Source organism: Dipodomys ordii, unplaced genomic scaffold, assembly GCF_000151885.1.
Source record: "Dipodomys ordii isolate 6190 unplaced genomic scaffold, Dord_2.0 Scaffold3, whole genome shotgun sequence".
Lineage (NCBI taxonomy): Eukaryota > Metazoa > Chordata > Mammalia > Rodentia > Heteromyidae > Dipodomys > Dipodomys ordii.
The window spans coordinates 23857650-23863750 of record NW_012267219.1 but is presented as its reverse complement, the minus strand read 5'-3'; positions in this window follow the sequence as shown (position 1 = coordinate 23863750).

Here is a 6101-nt window from a genome sequence, read left to right as displayed (position 1 = left end):
CCTAAAGAACAAGAGAAAGACATGCATGGTTCTAGTGCAACCATGTGTGAGCTGCCTCACAGGCTTGGAAGCTGCTGCCTGACTTTTTCCGTGTCAAATAGGCAAATCTCTATCAATAGATAAATTTCTGTTTTGGCCACTCTTGTTTTCACCTTGTGTTCCTTGTAGCTGGATTCTCTCTTAAACAATACAAGAACCAATATTAAACTACTTGGTATTTATTTTCCTGGGCAATGGGGCTTTGCCTTGATGCTTCCCAGTCAGGAAAGGCCATATTTGGACATCCTGACACACCTTTTCTAAATACTCTGTTTCCTTGACAGTGCCTTACAAAATGAAAACTAAAATCCCTCTGGAATTGATTTAACTTCACTACAGTGATTGTTTATCTACTGTCTAATCTTAGTCTTACAGCTATTGATTTAGTGAGGTTTCTAGAGAAAACTCCACTGTGTAAGGCCCACTAAGTAAATTCTTATACAACTACAAATTGTTTTAAAATCCACTAGACTACAGAAATGGTTCATAAAATCAATCTTCCAACTACTGTTGATGTAATAGTTTTCCATTTTCAGAATATTCCATACAGATGAAAGAGGTTTATGATTTGAGTCATGCTTTACACAGATTCAGAATTTCAGAAGCATTGAACTGCAAGAGAAATGCAGGATTCATGTCTAATTACACAGGTAGAACCACATTCAATTGAGAAGCAAAAATTCTTTGAAAGCCTTATAAGGTCAAAATACAAATGATATTCTGTATCTTTACAAAACATGTGACATCAGCTCCCTTACATAAAGAATTGCTTCAACTATTTTTTATTAGAAGCTTAAAGTGTACAAGGTTAGCAGACGCTGAATAATAATAAAAGATTGGCTATCATCCAGCATATGAAGCTTCAAGACTATGTGTCCTGATGGTAATAACTGTAATTACTGAAGCAAATTTTATATATTGGACACAGCTTTCCCTGTTGGATTTATACTATATAATTGGAAATTATTTTCTCAGATTCTTCAAGAAAGAGAAATTTGTTTAAATTATAATTGCAAATAATGTTGCTAAAAGCAGCTAGGACTAGAAAAAAGAAATGAGATATAATAAATAAATAAGATATATAATCTAAAATAAAATGAATACATACAATCAAAGTAGTCAAGTAGCAAAAATACTTTGAGAAGAGCAAATTCAAATTGTTTCTAATTTGTCCAAATGTCAAATCTTCTCTTTTCTGGATGTAACCATCTAACTTGGTTTTCTCTCCTCCATTTTTGACATTTAGAGATTTTTTAATCCTTACCAGTATCTCAAAACTCAACATGCTATATCATGTTCTTTTCCCTCATGAGGCCTGCAGAAAAGTAATTGTCTGAAATTTTTTGTTAAATTACTAATGATTGGTTAGGTCTTGTGTCATTTTAGCATATATATCATGTTTATAAAGTTCATTTTTTTCTAACAAATGCCTTCTGTGAAACCTATGAACAAATAACTTTTAAAATTTCAGTCACAAACCATGCAAATTGAAAGGAAAGTTGTTTGGGGTAAATGATCCACTAGGTTAGAATTAAGAGTATGTTTTTAGAGTGCCTACTATACTGTGCCACCTGGGTGGCAGGTAGACAGCATAGTGTGAGATGGTAAGATGCTACAGTCAAAACCCCCGGGCTCAGATCTCATACCACTATGCACTGCTTTGTGAACTATAGTTCTCCTGCATGTCCTTGTTAGGTTCATGAACTGCCTATTTTAAAAAGATCCGGTGAACACATAAGTTCTTGAAAATGCATAAAGAGATCCAAATAGAGCCTTGTACACCCCGAGGATAAGTTGTATGATTATCATTAAGTTAGGTAATGCCATAAAAAGGGTTTAGACACAAGACATTTGTATAGTGAGCATGCAACTGAAGCTATTAAGCTTCTCCTTTGTATGTATGTGTATGTAGTCCCATTTCCCAATTAAGAATATTTAGTGAGAAGCCAAATTTTCTCATGGTTATCATGGTTGTTTTGACTGTTTACTCATGATAATTCCAAGACAGTGTATTTGGGCAATATGCTTGTCACTGGTTATATAAGAATAATTCATATCAACTGGAAAAGAGAGAAGGAGAAAAGGGAAATTGGAGAATGACAGCAAGGATAGAGTGGAATAAGTAGCAAGGCAAAAAGAAAGGGACTGTAGTAAACATATCAGGACAAAGCTGCTCAGAAGAATTTGAAAGCTCAAGTGGCCTAGTGTATTTTATTGAAAGCATCAAAAGATATAGATTATAGAGTATAGGAAAGATGTGTACATTTATGAGCAGAAGAAAAGCAACTCACTGAGAGGAATTACAGGTGTTTCAGGAAAAGGAGAAAAAGCATTTATATCAGAAGTTCAGAGGAAAACATCAAGGGAGACCTTTATAAAACTATTGGAGAGATATTGAGATAAGACTGGAAGGAGCACAAATATTGGGTTCAACTTGAAAGATCTCTTCCAATGTTGACTATATTTTGGAGAGTTAAGATTAAAATTCAAATAGAGGAAAATAATCTGGAATGTCCTTTGGGGAAAGACAAACTTAGAGAAAGGTGACTGATGGACAGTTTGGGGGCTCTCAGATTTAGTCTGGGCTCAGCTGGATTTTTTTTGTTGTTGGTGGTGGTCATGGGCCTTGAACTCTGGGCCTAGATGCTGTCCCTCAGCTCTTCAGCTCAAGGCTAGCACTCTACTGCTTGAGCCACAGCACCACTTTTGTTTTCCTGGTGGTTAATTGGAGATTAAGAGTTTCACGGACTTTCCTTCCTGGGCTGGCTTTGAACCGCGATTCTTAGATCTCAGCCTCTTGAGGAGCTAGGATTACAAGCATGAGCCACCGGCGCCCAGAAGTTGGATGGTTCTCGATACATTGTTCCTGCTCTCTAAGATTCACATTTCTCAAATACAAACTCTAGACATGGAACTCTGTAGACTCCAAATCTCCTGTCAATTGCAAAATTGTAGAAGAGATGATGGTTATAAAGTACCACAAAAGCAATGTGTATGTTCAAGTTGATGACTGTGAACTGGTAAGAAATAAAAGAGGGCCAAATATAAATATACTCCTCAGCACATTCAAAGTTCCTTTATGGACTGCTTATAGGTCTTTGGTGACTTTGCATTCCTCCAGCTGCTTTTGAGTGAAACTGGAAATCCTTCATAAATTCTTGACAAGGTGCTGACCAGTGTTGTCTTTAAAGTAGATGAGCTAGCAAGTGGCTTGGAAAATGCAGAGTATGGTTTTAGAAGACTGGCTGACATACACAGAAGTAATGTCCCATTCTAGAAGGCATGTAACCTACAATGCTTGCAAACTATGGAACTTGTTGTCATCTCTTAGAAAGGGAGGAGAGATGCCCAGACTTATGAAGGATATTGCCTTCATTGGACACAACTAGTTAGTGACAGACTCCCAGCTTGCAAATAATTATAAGCATCCAAACTACTATCCAAACATGGATAGTAGATCTCAAAAACACAGTGACACACACACACATATATATGATAGTACATATATATATATATATGAATGTATATATATATGACATAGTGTATATGAGATAGTAAATCTCAAACACAGTGACTTAGAGCTGTATTTCTCATTCATATAAAATAAATTCAAAGTAGGCTTTCTAGAATAGCATGGATGTTTTATACATTGTTAGGGACCTAGGATCCTTTTGTTTATCTTGTTGTTTTTATTTTAATGTTTGCACTACAGAATGGTGCTTATGGCTCAAAACTTCCAACATGGTCACAAGGGCAGCTAGAGCTTTAGATTTGCTTTCTAAAAAGCATTGAAAAAGAACAAAACATGACAATACACTTCTCTTTTAAGGATGCTTATCTAAGCACTAAAATTTAATATAATCACTATTCCAAGTTTACAAGTAAGATGAAGTATTCATTCATGTAGTCATGTAATAATGAAGCTAACTAAAAATTGGTATAGTTAGAACTAATGAATAGGTATTGAATGAATGTTAGATGATAACTAGCATCCTGCTGGTCCCTTTTCCTAGACCCATGTGGATCAGCTGGATACTCTATTCCCTTCCACCATTTCATGAGAGTCCATCCATTTTTTGGAATATAAATGGTTGCTGGGCCTTGGTGGGACTACCTAGCCATTGTACTCACTGTCATTGATCAATGGTAGTTACAGGGCCACATCTGATTTTAAGGAGTCAGAAAAATATAGTCCCAGTTCTACTGGTCTTCATCGAAGCATACGATGGAACTACATATTTCAGAGAAACAGAGAAACAGTTTCACTACAATTGTAGATAGAGGTTTTAAATAAGTATATAAATCACTACACAGGAAATAGCAACCAGGGTACAAATATGGGATCCTGTTCAAATGGAAAAGTAGAGTTTGATTTAGATTGCAATCTAATTATTAGTGAAAATGCAGTGTTTGTGATCATACTAACCCAACAGTCTTACACATATCAGAAGATCCTCAGGCAAATGACTACACTTTGATATTTGAAGAGAAAAAATAAAAATAGATTAACTACAAAAGGCAGATCAAGTCAAATAATGATTCCAGATATTATTAGCATGCTGAAGATCTTGTTTCTTTGAAAGCTTGAAGAGGAAAGAAAAATTAAAGTTTTTTTGAAAGTATTAGGCATCACACTTGCTAGGTAGATGCTCTCCTATGTTAGCCACTCAACCAACCCTTTTATGTTAGCTAGTTGAGATAAGTCTCTCTTTTTTCATTCCAAGTCTGGTTGACTATGATCTTCTTATAGTATATCTCTACATCACTACCACCATACCAGCTGGATGGACACCCAGAATGACCACCAACCATAATTCCCTGATCTTCCAAGTAGCAGGCACTCCAGGCTTAAAATACCATACCTAGAATGAAAAATTAATTTTTTGAATCATCCAAACCTATTACACATTGAAGCAGCCAAGTTTATTCCAGATGTGGGAGATCTGGTTTATTCCCAGATGCGAGATGATCATCTGAAACAGTTACCCTTTCACTCAACTGACTACTAATTCTGAAAGATAAAATGTAGCAACAGATTCTAGCTTTGTCACTAAGGAACCTGGGCTTGAATCACAGATCTACGAATTCTTTCTGTGTGGTCTTAGACAAATGTATTCCTTGATTGAGGCTCAGTTTCTTCCAAAGAGGATAATTAGGAGAATTAAAGGAAATACAATTTGTGAAATGCTTAAAGTAAGTGCTTCATGAGTACTATCAAACCAAAGGGGAGAATTAATCAGAATTGAAAAGCTTCTCTAAGTGGTCATTGTCAAGCTGTAGGAAAAATTCTAGATTTTTCTGAGCACTAGTATGAAATAAATCCATGTTATTTAATCCTGGGGACCTAAATGAATTGCTCTGCTGCATATAAAGGCCTGATATTAATTTCAAATAATAAACTTTAGGTTGAAGTGAAAGAAGATACTTAAATAGATTACAATTGCATCACAAAATTTCATTAAACCTTTTCTCTATGCAATTATTTTTGAAGTGCTTACAAATTCCATGGCAAGCTCAAATGTTTATCATATTGTTAAATAAATCTACATTATAGTCAAACAGGAAAAAAATGCTTTCAGCACTTTGTGAATCGACTCAAGAATCAGCACAATTGGTAAAAGCATTCTTGTCTGGACAAGAACCATGTAATCTGAGTGAAGACCAAAAAATTCTGCCATTGCATGCTTATCCATAGAGGCTCCACCCTTTTCACTGGTGTCAAAAATAAACAGCAAATGGCAAGAGAAAACCATTAAATCCTTGAAGCCCAGCCAATTCTGCTCATCAAAGCTTAATGGTTGCCTCCCAACTGTGCTCAGCTGGTCATTTCCTAACAATGGTTGATAACAAAACCCAGATACCTCACCAGCTGCTATGTACCAAACTAAAGTTCATGGGGACCACCTATGAGGCAGACAGATGAAATCCTATGAAAAGTCATCCAAGGAGAAACTTGCACAGTGCTGCATAGATTGCTATGGACCATGGGAAGACAATCACAGCTCCTGAGGAAACAAACCAAGCATAGGTATGTAATAGTATTTTGACAGTAATTAGAGATG